This window comes from Miscanthus floridulus, chromosome 3 (assembly GCF_019320115.1).
Source record: "Miscanthus floridulus cultivar M001 chromosome 3, ASM1932011v1, whole genome shotgun sequence".
NCBI classification, from domain to species: Eukaryota; Viridiplantae; Streptophyta; class Magnoliopsida; order Poales; family Poaceae; genus Miscanthus; species Miscanthus floridulus.
Window position 1 is genome coordinate 110179772 of NC_089582.1, and position 16087 is coordinate 110195858.

A 16087-nucleotide genomic window follows, 5' to 3' on the forward strand; every position below is an offset into this window, starting at 1 on the left:
ATATAGGTGGATACCGGAGCACGGTTGGCTATATTTGCTATCGTGGAACAGAACCATGGGGTAAAAGAAAATCGAGACCAGACGGGAAGTCGATAGAGAAGCAACAAGACATGGAGGTCTTGGGTGTGGATCTATCCCCGTCTATGTTGATTAAGGACCGTACCATTGTTGGCGCTTCTGACAAGATTGAACGCATGCCTCTCACTTAGCTGGCTGGATAACTCGTTCCGACCACGAAGCCGAGTAATTCAACTCAGGCCGGGACCCGTTCTGTTGTGCGCTCCTTCCGGGGAACGATCAGACTGAGCCCAAGGGCAGGCTAGGCCTAAACGTCTTGGCATCTGGTGTTCCAGATTGTGTGGCATGGTATGGACCCATGAAATGTGTACCTGAGTTGTACCAAAGGTGACCTTAGACTATCGTGGCTGGTAGACCTAGGTTTGTGTTAGGAATAAATTCCCAGCTGGTTGAAATCGATTTGAATCGCCGTCTCTCCTGGATAGTGAGAAACTTGGCTAGTCCCAACATCGTAGTAACTGTGTTATGGAACATGATGGTTCGGATGAATATGGAATTACAATACCTGCTATGGTTACTATTGTATGCTTCTCAATTGATATACCACATGTTTGGCATAGGATAGTTACTAATCTAGAAATGGATAGTTATAATTAACTTGATAAAGAATTGTAACTGTACAATGAGTCAATTGCTTTTATGCAAAATGTTGTCGAGTTACGTCCACTTATACAGCCTTGCATAATCCTTGGAGTCATTTTATTTCTGGTTCATGATGGGTAAGTCTACCTGAGTACCTTCTCGTACTCAGGGTTTTATTTCCCATTGTTGTAGATGGCACCGTGTATCATGGTTATTGTAAGAGTTGCTTCTATCCCACCGTGGATGAGGAGTAAGCCTTGGGTAGGCTTCTTTATTAATCCCTATCTTTGCTTTTGTGGACTGTGATCCTATTTGGAACTGTATCAAACTATGTTGGAAACTTTATTTTCAAACTTAATTGCTTCTGCTTTATCTATCAAACTCGGTTTGTAATAACTTTTATTCGTACTCTGATGAGGAAATGTATATGTGAACTTTATGTAATATGTGGCATGTATGTTGAATCATGTGCGATCTTGGTTGTTGTAAATCATTTATCAAGACCCGTCGTGGTACTCGACGGACTACTGGGTTTATATGGGTTCAAGTATGACAGTGCGACCGCTTGCAGGCTACCATTGTACTTGTACTCTTATAAATTGGTCGGTTCTACGACATCAGTCTCGGTGCTGGTTTTTACTTCATGTTAGCTCCTCCATTGATGCCCCAACATTGTGGCACTCCTTGCGTTTGTGACAACACCAGAAACATAGAAAAAGAAAGCCCCCCATGAGAGGAGAACGAGAACAGAGACATACCAGCAAGGATTCCTCAAGACTATCAAGTTCCCTAGTTGGCATGGTGGGGCTACAAGAAGACATGGCAAGACCAAGCCAGAGTGACCTGGAGTGGATGAAGATCTTTCTTCCTAGATTGTATGCAGAAACATTGGTAAGTGCCCATTTTCTATGTGATGAATCCGATCTGCTAGGGTTTGCCTTTGGGAATGAACTTGTCCATCTATCTAGCTATGTTGATCATTGTGCATGCAGAAACTGTCGGCTGCAATGGCCTGGGCCGTTGGAGGTCGCTGGAAACTCGAGCTTTGTCTAGACGACAAGTAGAGCCTTGGCTGGTGGAAGGTGAAGGTGTTCCCTGATGGTGGCCACTTGTACCTCCACCAAGGATGGAAGCACTTCGCCCATGCCCTTGACCTCCAAGACATGTTCTCTCTTGTATTGTGGTATGACGGCTAGTCACAGATTAACATCAAGGTCTTTGACCTTACCACCTACCACAAGTAGTACCCATATGACTTTGAGGCTGGCAGTAGTCAGCTCTCCCTACCCATCATGGAGCTAAGGAGTTTTGTAGTGATCCTGAAGAAGTACCACCTCAAAGCGAAGTATCTAGTGAGCACTCGCATGATATGCAGAACGTACCGATGTCACGAGTTACCAGTGTAATCTTTCTCATCAATCTTTTTTTGCGCGAGGCGAAGAACGTGCCAGTGGTCTTTGATGTAGTGCATGGCTACCAGCAGTGGCAAGCCATTGAGCTGTAGATGGCTGGGCAGTCCAGGTTCATGGCCTTGGAGAGGACTCGCATGAACCACAAAGTGCACACGTCGTTCAAGTACGGGTGGGACGAGTAATGCGCAAGCAACCACCTCAACGTTGATGACACCTACTTCTTCAGTGTGATCCATGAGGCCACCTGTAGCGATGATGAGGACGAGGAATGGGAGGAGGAGCTATAGTATGATGAAGCTAAGCTCAAGGTGGAGGTGCGCAAGACAAACGGCGGATGGTTGCGGTGAACTCGACGCAATAGTTGACACGATCTGTATTTTGTTGTTTCATCAAAACTATTATCCAGCCTATAAAGATTTTCTAGTATCAGACTGTCTTAGGACCTATTTGGATGGACTATGACTAGTTAGCCATGGCTAAAAAAGCAAACTAATTGTTGGGTTCTATAGACTAGAACTAGTTGTTAGCCCCTGATAGTTGGGTTCTATGGACTAGTTGGATAGTAAAAGGTCCTAATATGGCTAGAGGGGGGGGTGAATAGCCTATTTAAAAATCTACAAGATCACTAGAATAATTTGATTAGTATGACAAATAGCTAAATGCAAACTTATTCTAGCTCTACAAGGATTGCAAGCCACCTATCCAACAATTCTAGTTGCTATGATCACTAAGCACACAAATTGCTAAGTCACTACTCACTAAGAGCTCTCACACTTGCTACACTAAAGAGCTACACTAGATAAACTTAAACTGCAAAGCAAGCTCTCAATTCTAGCTATACTAAAGAGCTTGCTACAACTAGTTTGCAGGAATATAAATAAGTGAGTAGGGTGATTATACCGCCACGAAGAGAAGTGAACCAATCACAAGATGAATACCAATTCAATCACCGGGAGATTACCAAAGGGCAAGAGATAATAAATTTTTCTTCTGAGATCCACATGCTTTCCGGCACGCTAGTCCCTGTTGTGTCAACCAACACTTGGTGGTTTGGCGGCTAAGAGGTGTTGCACAAATCTCGTCCACACAATTGGACACCGTAAGAACCTACCCACAAGTGAGGTAACTCAATGACACGAGCAATCCACTAGAGTTACCTTTTGGCCCTCCACCGGGGAAGGCACAAGACCCCTCACAATCACCAGGAGATGGCCATGAACAATCACCAACTCATGCTAATCCTCCTCCACTACTCCAAGCCATCTAGGTGTCAGCAACCACCAAGAGAAATAAGAAATCCATAGCCACTAGATGCAATCACTCAAGCAAATACACTTGGAATCACTCCCAATCTCACTATGATGATGAATCAATGATGGAGATGAGTGGGAGGTGTTTTCTTAGGCTCACAAGTATGTCAAAGTACCAAGAGAGTGAGCCCCAAGCTGGCCAAACACTATTTATAGATGGCCTCACAAAATAGAGCCATTGCCTCTGCCATGGGCTGACCAGATGCTGTGATCGGACGCTGCCCTGCGTCTAGTCGGGTGAGTTCGGTCACCCGATGGATGCCATGCGTCCCCCATTTGAACCAGAGCCGCTCGATCTCAATGGTCAAAACTCGATCACTCACGTGTTAAGTTGTGACCGGACTCGCTGATGGAAACAACTAGACGCCACGCCAACAGAGTCCGGTCAACTCCAGTAAGCATCCAGAGAGGATTTTTCTAGACTAGACATGTCCAATTGCAAGCGACCTAACGTGCCCTAGCGTCTGGTTAGTTCAATGTTCCTCTCCACATGCCTGTGAGCTTATGTCAGCTTACATCAACAATTGACCTGATGCAGCCCCTGCGCATTCAGTCACGCACTGGCGCCTGAGTCCACTTGATCAAAAAAGTGACCGAACATGCCGATGGCAACGTCCGGTCATTCCTTGCCCTTCTTGTTCTCAACACGCCCTCGACTAAAAATGACTAGACGCGCTCGGGGTGAGTCCAGTCACCCCGCATCTAGCGTCCAGTCATGGACTTCCTCCTCCTTTTGTTTTTCTAAGTCCACAACCACTTTACCCTTGCTTCCAAGTTGCTAACCACAAAGTGTAGAACTTGTGTGCACCAGTGTTCACATTTTTCAAAGCATTTTACAAGGGTCAAAGTTAGCACACTAGGTTTCGAAATGCATATACAAGAATCATGTCACCTAGTGGCACTCGATAAACTATTTAGCCAAAGATTTCTCCTCTTTATAGTATGGCTATCGATCCTAAGTCACTCACACCCTCTATGGTGTCTTGAGTGCAAAACAAAAACCTATCTTATACCTTTGCCTTGATCATTTTGGTTTTTTATTTTTTTCTTTCTTCTTTTCAAAGTTGAGCTTGATCATCTTGAACATATGTCCATCTCCAACTCCATGGACCTCATCTTGCTCAATCACTTGGATTGCACCAACCTAGCCCATATCACAACTCATGACAAAGGTTCATGCTAGGTTTAATCAATTATCGAAAAGCAAACTATGACTTTCAGATAGCCCCTAATAGTTACCAACACTGTATTTCATTGTTCATTGACTCATAGTGATCTAGAGCGTCTATATTTCGTAGGGTCAGATTGTCTTAGGGTCCCAAAAATCTCAATAGCTATACACCCACATCCTTTGATAAAAAGGGCAAACTTTGACGGTTGTGATGCCCATGGCAATGCGACGGACGCGGCCCAATCTCAATTCAACCGCATTGATGTAGCAGTTATTGATCATCCTCCATCTAGTGTTTGAAACTGCTGCAACACATTCCCATACTTAAGTGAAAAAGTTAGTAGTGCACAACTTCTTTTGCCTCCCACTTTGTTGTGATGTCCATCCACACAACTATCGCTGCTTCCCACGGCCTCCGATGAGCCCACCGATGACAACATCTAGCATACGGCGCTAATAGAGCACAACACTAGCGCTGTGCTTGGCACTGCAGTTGTCGATGCTGATGGCGCAGTAGTTTGTGGATGTTGGTGGCGCCATGGTTGTCGATGTTGATGGCGCTGCGGTTGCTAACAAGGATGTCATGCCTATTGCTACCGTCGATTATAGGCGACCCATGCTATTTGTCTCTAGGGGCCTGGTGTTGTGGTCTGGCCAATCCACTCCGTTGGATGTGCATCGAGTGTTGCCCTATCTGACGGCGCTGATGACAACTGTTGTGAACAACTTAGCAATTCACCGGATAATGGAATGCAGGGCTACAGTGCTGGCCATGGCCTCAGACTGCACCACTAAGGGGACGTTAACCTCATCTAGGTGCGACTGCACCATAGGTACTCGAGTCTCGGCACCGACCATGTCGACGCCTCCTGATGAGGACATCGCCACGCTGGACACATCGACGCCATGGTCTTCCCCAAGTTGCAATTCGTTTCCAACTCAGCTGCCACGTCGTCCTCGGATTCAGCAGACACGTCGTCACTGTTTTGGTCATAACTTCCTCATACGACATCGAAACGGGCCATTCTTGGATGCGTTGGAAAGGGGACGACGATGCTGTCGTTTTGGATCTGGTCCCAGCTCCAGAAGGTCCGTGGATCATTCTGTGTGACCACGGCAAGGTGCTGCGTCACCTATTTGGGCCAACTTGGCCATGTATCGTGTCGGGCCTTAAGCCCAAGTTGTGGGCGCCCAACCCCTGGCTGTCCCCAACCCTAGGTCGAGTCTTAGACTATAAACACAGCCGCCGCTGCTGCTACACAATTGGGTTTTGTTTAGAGTTTAGTTTTCCATCGAGAAACTGAATCGTTCACTGTAACTGTGGTGACAAATCCTTTTACAGTGATCCAGGGCCCCCGTTCTTGATCTCCTCCACTGTGTCGATTAGTCCTTTGGAACCGAGTTCTTGAATCCTCTATTGATATCTGCGTCATTCATATTTGCAATTTCAGATTGCGTGTTTTACCTTCTTGCTTGTGCTCTTCGATTCGCTTGCAGGAAAAGCCTTCTTGGCGAGGTCAATCAAGTTGTGCTTGGTTGATAACCAATGGAGCAGTGGTGTAACGGTTGCAGGGTTCGAATCATGTCTGATTTGAAGCCGAATCGCCAACGTCGAGATCTCCCCAAATCGAACTTATCGGCTACCTCTTAGAAGATCGGGCCTGTACTCATCACCTCCTACATCATCCCTACAACCAATAATCCCTCCAATGATTCAACCTCGTCTGATGACGAGGGCGCAAGCAATTTGAGTCCTCATGATGATAAGGTCATGCAACCACCAAGCCCACAGGAGAGCCACACCAAGGTCATCTTGGATATGGTTATTAGTGAGTTCACAAAGTTGCTGACTGGGTATCCCTCCTATTACAAGGAGATGTCCCTACCGAACATAGCGCGCTAGATGTTGGTCCCTATCATGCTGGAGATGTTCAAGCAGTTGACATGGTATGATCTGCTAGAGCAACCGAATAGGAAGATGGAGGCTGAGCAAGCTCAAGTACATACTCTTGGACGATGGGTCTGCCTCCTCACCATATACCGAGCTACTCATTGAATTGGTGGTTGACCCCATTATGAAATGGTTGAAGGAGACGTGGACTCCCACTATGTTACCACAACAGGAACAACTGGTATAGTTCTTGCACAACCTACCACCAGAGTTCCCTCATGCTAGGGAATTCTTGCATGATGTAGTGTTGCCTGGATTGTCCAGCATTGCCGATAGGTACGACGCTTCCTGGGAGATTGTTCCAATTAACATATTTTTATTGCCGTGGATGTTGAAAATTGACTGAGACTTGCTATAGCCGATGCTCACCAAGGTGCTGACCACGGTCCAAAAGTTCATGTTGAAGTGTACTGGGGAAAACACACACAAAAATTACGACATTGTGCTGCCATGGAAGCAAGCGGCTTGGCTTGACCTTTGGAACGAGTTTGTCGATGGTGTCATCATTCCTTACCTAAAGCGTGGACTTGGAAATGTCCACAACAAGCCACCGTCGGGAGGAGTGGCAACTATGGATGCGCAGGTTGACCACCTGATGAGGTGGGCATCTGAGATTTCACCCTAGAAAATGCTTGACCTCCTATAGGGTGAGTTCCCTAGAAAAGATTGGTAGGGTGCTCTATGCAAGTGGTTCTTCACGACAAATTGCAACGACAAGATGGTTGTCGACAAAAGATGCTCGATAATCTACCGAGAGGTATCCCACGATGGTAGATTTGTCATAGAGGTGAGCGAGATTAGGAGCGGGATGGTAATACAAGCACCAAGACATAAAATTTAGACAGATTCGGCCGTCAGTATGATGTAATATCTATATCCTGTGTACTGATGTATTGCATTGAGGTGTTGAGTAGGGGACCTCTGCCTCTCCTTATATACTCTAGAGGGGTAGGGTTACAAGGAAAGTATCCTATTTGGTACTATACAATAGCTTGCGGTGCACGCCGAGTAGTGCCATGCACGTCTTGATCTTGTGGGCTAGGCCACCTCTGATGGTGTGGCCCATGTCTTGTCTTATGGATACCGGGGGCCATACCCCCACAATGGTGCTGTAGTATGAGCTCGCTTTTGGTGTGATCGATTGGTGGACGCCATTTGTCGACAAGCTTGTTATACCGCGCTTGGTGTCTCGATTCGTTGCCATTAGTATCGTCCCACTGAATGAAGGGTACAATGTGTTCCACATGCTCATCACCAGGTGGAAGCCAGTCGTGTCATCGAAGTCGATGATGAAGAAGGTCCTAAAGTGCTTCATGGAGAAATGGACCGACAGGCTATGCCGCTGGTTGTTCGATGTGCAACCCACAAAGGAGGAGACCGTGGCCTGGTGCTAGGAGTAGATGCGGCTCCTGACGTCGGATCTACTTGCCATTGATAGTGAAATGCACACTGGCCTCCAACTGATCTATGAAACATATGACATACCATAGGTAACTTAGTAACTTATTAGTGTATTTCTGTTCTAAATGAATGCACCTCCATCAGGCATTGTAAATGTTAATCGTTGGCATAATGTGTATTACTCTTTTCTAAATGCACACGTGAGAAAGTTTGAAACTATGTGATTGTAACGCATCAGACAATGACTGAATGCTTTCACCTACGTCAAGCATTGTATAAATGTTAATCATTAACACAATGTGTACTACTCTTTTCTGAATGCAAACGTAAGAAAGTCTGATACTATGTGATTGTAACATGTTGGACAATAACTAAATGCTTTCACCTATGTCAGGCATTGTATAAATGTTAATTGTTGGCATAATATGTACTACTCTTTTCTAAATGCACATGCAAGAAAGTCTGATACCATGTGATTGTAACGTGCCGGGCAATATCTATTACTCTTTTTCTGACTGCACCCGCTGCAACCTATTGCTTGGAAATCCACAACAATTAAATCAGTATTAAATTTGCATGAAACCTAGAGAGACCAGTGTGCCTAGTTTAGCCATAAATCTATGAGAGAGGTAAGAGCAATGCAACTGCTTTTCTCTGTCTTCCTATGGTACTCCTTCACCTTCTCTCTAGCCTCGAGCGAGTCATGTCTTTGGCCGGAGTGATGGACAATGAGAAACGCCTGGCGAAGAAACCTCTAGAGGGGAGTGGGCCTCTGCCACGTCTCCACTCCCATTTGCGGCGCCCTGGGTAAGGCAATCTTGTTCTTAGTTGCCGCAGTCATTCCATTCTAATCTCCTTAATCTTTTTAGGGCCATTTCTCACGCCACGACACTAGAGGTCGGTCGTTTATCCGGTGTTGCCCGCTCTCTAGACGCACGCCCTATGGAACTGAATGTGTCTTCTCCCCCCGGCTATCGGGAAGTCCACGAGCCCCTCCATAATTGGGATGCGGCTCATGACCCGCGCTTTGACCCTAGGGGCGAAGTTAGTCAGCTCGCGCTCTGCCTCGACACCATCCAGACTACCCTTACTGCCTCAGAGCGAGAGGCTGCTGATGCCCAGGCGACACCTGTTGATGCTCAGGCTAGGATGATTAGTAAGGTTTCCTTCATTGAGAAGCTCTATCCAAATGTCCGTGGCCTTGTTTTGACGGTTTTTAGTGTTGTCAGCCCTAGAGGAGTTGGTCGCTCTTCGAGAGGTGGCCCTCATCGTCATCAATGATGTGAACACAGGGGGTGTCCTGCTTGAGGACTGTCTATAGGCCATGCTAGCTGGGGTTAGGATAGTGGCCCCTAGTGGGGTGCACCATGGGGCTATCTTAGCCCTAGCCATGGCGCAGCTTTGTTTCAGCCACGATCTCCGCCAGCTTGAACCTGGCTTTCCAGTTGGCGCTGATAAGGAGGAGGAGCTCACTGGCGACTTTACCACCACCACAGAGGCCATCATTGTAGCCATGCAAGCAGGAGACATCGTCCTCGCCACCTTCTTTAAGTCATAGATTGTATCTAGGGTCATTCCAATCTTAATGAAAGGCTAGTTTGTTACTTTAAATCGAAGAGCAACTTATGCGTGTCGCTTTATCTTTCACGGTGTTTGCTTCTTGTGCTTCAATGCGATTGGCTTGTGCGGCCAACATGCTCGGATGAGGTGATTAGGAGGTCATGGGCCAGATCCTACCTCCCCTCTCCAAAGGGAGTTAGGTTTTAGGGAAGCTTCCTTCCCTCTTATGAAACACCATAGGTAATTAGTAACTTCACATATTTCTGTTCTAAATGCTTCCACCTGCGTCAGGCATTGTAAATGTTAATCGTTAGCACAATATGTATTACTCTTTTCTAATTGCACACATGAGAAAGTCTGATGCTATGCGATTGTAACGTGTTAGACAATGAATGCGCACCAAGATTTAATTGTGCATGAAAGAAAGTCCCCTACTCTATGATTGTAATGTGTTGGACAATAGATTTCATGTCTGGGCGACTCCTCAACTTGCAATGGGGTTGTTTGACCCTGTAGTTCTCTCTTAAGAGGAACGACTTGAGTTGCAATGAGGTAGTCAGACTAATAGATGTTGCTCATATCGCACTTAGATGTTAGGTTTAATTTACAGTGGCAACATAGTGATAAAAATGGTTCAACATATACAACTTATTACAGAACTATAAAATAGACATTGTGTCATAAGCAAGACTTCAATTATTACATCAAGAATCGTTTTAAATCTAAATTTTGATGCCTACGTGGCAACATAGTGATAAAAAGGGTTCGACATGTACAACTTATTACAGAACCATAAAATAGACATTATGTTGTAAGCAAGACTTCGATTATTACATCAAGAATTGTTCTAAATCCAAATTTTGATGCCTCCGTTCCCTCACCTTCTACCGCATCCCTCCCTTCGATTGTCGAACTATCACCAATCTCTTGTATGTCCCTTCCTTGGTAGGGAATCAAGGTGACTATGCATTCGAAGGATGTGGTGATGATGATGAAGTAGGCATCGAAGTCATGATGGTGTTGTTGAGGTCAAACTCGTCTGGTGAGTGCATCTCGCCTGGTGAGTATGCTAAAATGACATCGTTTGAATCCAATGTCTTATCATGCTCAGTGACATGGTTACCTGGACGAATGGTGGACTCTTCGGTCTACTAAACTGAAGTAGGAGTGTCAGACCCTAGGGTCGACTCAACTCTATTAATGGTAGGATTAGTAGGCTTAGTGGTCACATTAGGCTCCGTGATTGTTGGGGAAGCACTAGGAGGATCTGTATGTGCCCCTATGGCATCGCACGTAGTATCTGGCCCCTCGACTTGATTGGGTGGAGAAGGTCAATCAGCTGCCTCATGAGCTAAATTTAAACTCTGCTTATGTTCGACTATAGTAATACTAGCATTAGCAGGTTCATACATCTTAGTCGTTGGAGAAGCCCTGAGAGGCTTTGTATGTGTCCCCATGGTGGCTTGCACCTCGACCTGAGGGGGCGAAGAAGGTGGATCACCTACCTCATCAGAACCTAAAACTGGTACAGGTATCTCGGGCATTGGAGAAGTCCTGAGAGGCTCTGTATGTGCCTCTGTGGTGACTTGCACCTTGACCTGAGGGGGTGAAGAAGGTGGATCACCGACCTGATCAGGACCTGAAGCTAAACTCTATTTATGTAGCATTGTTGCAATGGGTAACTCTATGTGGATAGTTGTATTATCAGGACCAATCAAATAACCAGCAATGGGGTTGACCTAGCTACCACATTACAACTAAAGCATCTGAAAGTCAGGGGCCTTAACCCCTGTGGCACTGTACAGTTGATTAAAGCAACCGGTGAACAAATTTCACATCAGGTTGATTTTTTGGCCTTGTTTGTTGATGGCCTCACAAGAAGCAGATGATTGCTGGCTCATCTGCTCTTTAAGAAGGACCACACTCTCTGCTTTATTATCAATACTTATTATCAAACACCTCTCTTGTCATTCCATAGGCTTCTGGTTTTCTTCCTAGCCAACAACTAGCCTAGCAAGTATCTGTCTATGCTCCGACGGTTGCTGAACGGACACTGAAGGCGATGCCTACTTAGCTAACATCTCTATAGTAGGTGGAACATCGTCCATCTCTTTATCATCCACACCACCAGAGGACAACCCTCCCTCATTGTGGTCATCTAACATAGGGTCATGATAGTCGCTATCATCGGAGTCTGAATCTTGCATTCATACATTCAAGATTCCTCCAATCCTAGACTGGTGCTTCGCCTGCTCTAGGGCTGCATCCACCATTTCATATCTTTCTCTATCCTATATGGGTAATAGCTCTTAAAAGGACCTAAGGGCACACTGTCCATGACGACAATCATCCAAACTTGCTGGCATGTAGGTCATAACCTCGTAGGTCGACTCATTGTACAATGACCAATTCTTTTTAGAGTCAATCATGCATAGCAGATAACTGATGATGTGAGGGTACACATGCTGCCATCTAGTACTGATAGCGTTAGCTATCACATCCTTGATCTTAGATAGAAAAAAGTGTAAGAAGTCAAACTGCTTGCCTCTCCATATTGATAGTAGTAGCCACTGCTACAGGCTTGTTAATGACTCCCTATTGCTGCCACGAGGAAGGACTGTCTTCCTTAGAGCCATGTGTAGAACATAAGCCTCTGGATGTAGTATGTCCGGTGTATGCAAGGACTCATTGGTGAAGGGCTCCATGAAGAGCTACCGAATCTCTTGGTCTGTAGGAAAAGTACCTCCAACCCTGCTACGACATGGAGGTAAAGCATCTCCGTAGACAATCTTGTGGAGCTTCCTGTCTGAAGTGTCAACCCTACGGAGTTCTTGTAGGTGGTCATAGGACATTCGCTCTGGCTAACCATGGAGCATAAAAACAATGTAGTCATGCTCTGGATGAATCCACGTTGTTGCATAGAACTAACACACCCAGCTTATCACAATTTGATCAACCTATGAAAAGGTGAACGAAGCCTAGGAACCGCTCAAAGAGGGGCCAGATGGGTATACCAGCTGCTCTCTCGAGCTCATCCCAACCAAGTATCCTTTGGTCTACTAGTGCCATCCCTCTAGCATGGTAGCTCCTGAAGAAACTCTTCTGAGTCACAGTCCAGAATTGTGATTTTGTGCCAGGCTCTTTGAGTAGTGGAAACTAGGCTCAATATCGTAGAACCTGATGCCCCGTATCTTCTTTGAGCTATAATACCGAAAGTCATAGAACTGAACCACCACTTTCTTTCTCTCAATATTACTACTCCTCATAGCACCATTGGTAGATATCTAACCTCCTCGACTGCTCCTTGTACCACCATTGGCAGACATCAAATTACCTCATTGACTGCTCCTCGTACCACCAATTATGGCACACATCAATTTACCTCCTCGATGGCTCCTTGTACCACCAATTGTGGCACACATCAAACCACCATGAGTGCGAGCGTGCGTACCCCATGAGTAGCTGCATATTTGATCTAGGAAGGTGCAAAGCGACTGGTCTGGTTTTTGGAGTGGAACTCGGTCATTTGCTATAGTTGTTCCTTAGTGACCTCCTCCTCCCTAAGCTCCATTTCATCACTCTCCTGATGCTGCTGCTGTAGGTGGGCCATTCGAGTCCATCTACGAGAATTCCTAGACTCCAGGGCTAGCATAGCTTTGGTTGCTTCTTCCTCTGCTTCTCGGATACTATTCGTCTTCCTTTGCCTCTTCCTAGGCTATGGTGGTGCTTGTTCCTTTGCTTCTAGGACACTGTGAGCCTTCCTCTGGCTCTTTCTGAGCTATGGTGGTGCCTGTTCTTCTACTTTTCAGAGAATGGTTGCCTATCTCTAGCTCTTTCTATGATGTGGTAGTTCTACCCGCTTTGATTTAACTCGTGCCATATGCAACAATTAGAAAAATTACACATGCATTTCATCAAACACCATAAATTCATGAAGAAAAAAGTGGAGATTGCAGATGGCCTCATCGTGCTAAGGCGAGAAGGCAATCTCGACTGGCTTGCTCGCTGGAGGAGTGGCGCATTAACAGACAGCAGCACGGTAGATCGCCATGGAATAGTAGATCCCTGTGGCGTGGAAGGATCTAGGCAAGAGGTTTCGGTGTGTGGGGGGAGAGGGTGGGTGGAGGGGGGAGGCGGCGTAGGGTGGGTGGCACCGGAGGGGGGCAAACGGTGATGAAAACAGCGCGCAAAAGAGGAAAAGATGGGTATTGATCAGATAATGCCTTTATTAGCGGACTGTCCCATGTGTCACGTAATTACATCACCGACACATAAACGCTGCCAAAAGTCGTCGTCCATCGAAACTTGGGGGATCCACCGAAACTTGGGGGATTAATATTGGTGATCCGACAATTAATACACATTAGTGTATTACTCCATATATATCATCACCATTCATCATATAAAATTTGGTCTTTGCTCATAAGACGCCAGACGGGGCGGCGATCTGCCCGCGCGAAAATTTGATTTCGGCTAAAAATGAAATCCCCGCGCCTAGCAATGCCACCAACACAAACCAAAAATTAGATCTCTTTTTTTGCCCTCCTCGTAGAAAATTGGTTTACCACGCCATTGATTTCAGACAAGGGTATTTATAGTATTGTTATGGCCACATAAAAGTGCAAGGAGTCGTCGTCTCCGTCTCCACCTCCATTCTCTAGTCGACCCAGCCGCACCATCTCTTCTCTCGCTCCAAAGCCTAGCCCCCTCTGCCACCCTAGTCTAAACCCTAGCTAGGCCCATTAGCATAGTAGCTTGACTCCCTCTCCACTCTCTAGCCACACCCTCTCTCATACCTTTATGAACCCTAGCCGAAACCAGAGCCAGATCTAGATCTGATCCCCTTCATCGACAGCAGGTCCACTGACAATGAAAGGACCATAGTCAGCGGTGGTACACATTGGATCTGGACCCCCTAGATCGGCATCTATCATGATCGAGCCCTAGCATCATCGTTGACGACCGCACACCAGATCTGCTACCCCTTCATTGATGTCGGTCGCACCATTTCCATGACTAGGATGACAAGAGGATGGTGCCGACAACGTAGCGTAGCCAAGAATAGGAAGAGGTACCCAAATTCCTTTTATGATGCGTGCTGTACTCTAGTGGTTGAACCTAGATCATGTAGATATATAGTGACAGGGTTATATGTTTCTTAGTTGAGATGTAGTTCACATGTGCTTTATTCGAGTATAATAGCTTCCGTATAAGCTATAGTTCACATGTGCTTTATTCAAGTAATGGCTTCCATATAAGCTATAGTGTAGGCACCTAATTTGCATGCTCCTGCTCTGTTTTGTTGACATTTGGTATAAGGTTAACTCAATAAATGCCTTTGTGATCTACATATTGACATCCAGAATATCTCCCTAAAGCAGGGGAACGTGTTTAGGGATATGGTGATACAGATACAGATTTAGAAGAGCGAGTACCACTTGCAATTGAGGTGCTTGTTCTATCTTGTCATGTTGGGATGGCAGGGGGTTGGTTTAGGTAGCAGTGCAATTCAATTCTTTGTTGTGTGGATAGCAATGCAATTTTTATATACTTGCCGCTTAAGTTTGTTTCTCTAATTTTAGGCTATGGGTTGAACAAGCCATAGTGAAGTCCCTGCCAGTAGGGCAAAAGGTAGCACCAATATGAGTCCTGGGGTATGGCAATCCAAGAGAGTGAAGCCAACTAGTCCAGCAGAGTTGCAACATCTTATAGTTCCAACTAGGTCCAAAAGTTAGCATGCACAAGGCAAACAAAGCCCTATGAGGGACTGGTCACGTGAAGATGACCTTAGCCATGCCGAAGAGAAGACTCCACCTCCCCACCAGCAGAATGACCAAACTTACGAAGGTTGGTACTACCTTAGACATGTCTATAAATCAAGTCACACTATTTGATATCCATGTTACTTTTCTAACAATCTGAATGTATGAAAACTGTGTAGTACCATTATAGAGAAGAGCAAGAAAGTCGAGGCAAGCAACTAAGGGGGTTGGGCTTCACAAAACCACCCAATCAATGGGAACAAGAATGCCCATCTCGGTTGTCGAGGGGAACAGAAGGCCACACGATCCATTGCAAGCTGTTAAGTTTGCCTCAGAGGCAGGTGTAGTAGTCAGGTCTCAAGTACCAATTTTCCCACTCTGAAAATGTTACAAGCAATGGATCGAACATCTCAATGGATTTGTGGCCAAGCTATCTATAAGTATGTATATCCTCTATTGACATTCAACTCTGCCTTGAGCAACTTAGTAATGTATTTAATTTGCATTCACACTTCTGCAGTTGAGGCTGGCCATTGATGACAATGATGAAGCAACAAAAGAAGCATGCATGAGTATATTCTAGTCTGTTGTACGGTAGACATGGTATAGGTTCAAGCGATCTTACTTCAATGGTGTCCCCGCTGATGAAATAAAAAATACCTCTCCTGTGTCTTGCATGAATGACACACAATGGTGTGCACTTATCCACATGTGGTTAAGTTCCAAGAACAAGGTATGTGTGTGAACTCATTTATTTCTTGTGGTCTTTATGTGGTCTACTTGTGCTGTAGACCTGCAGTCTAACACAATTATGGCAATAGGCAGTCTCGAAGCAGAACAAGCAAAACTGTGCAAAAGTC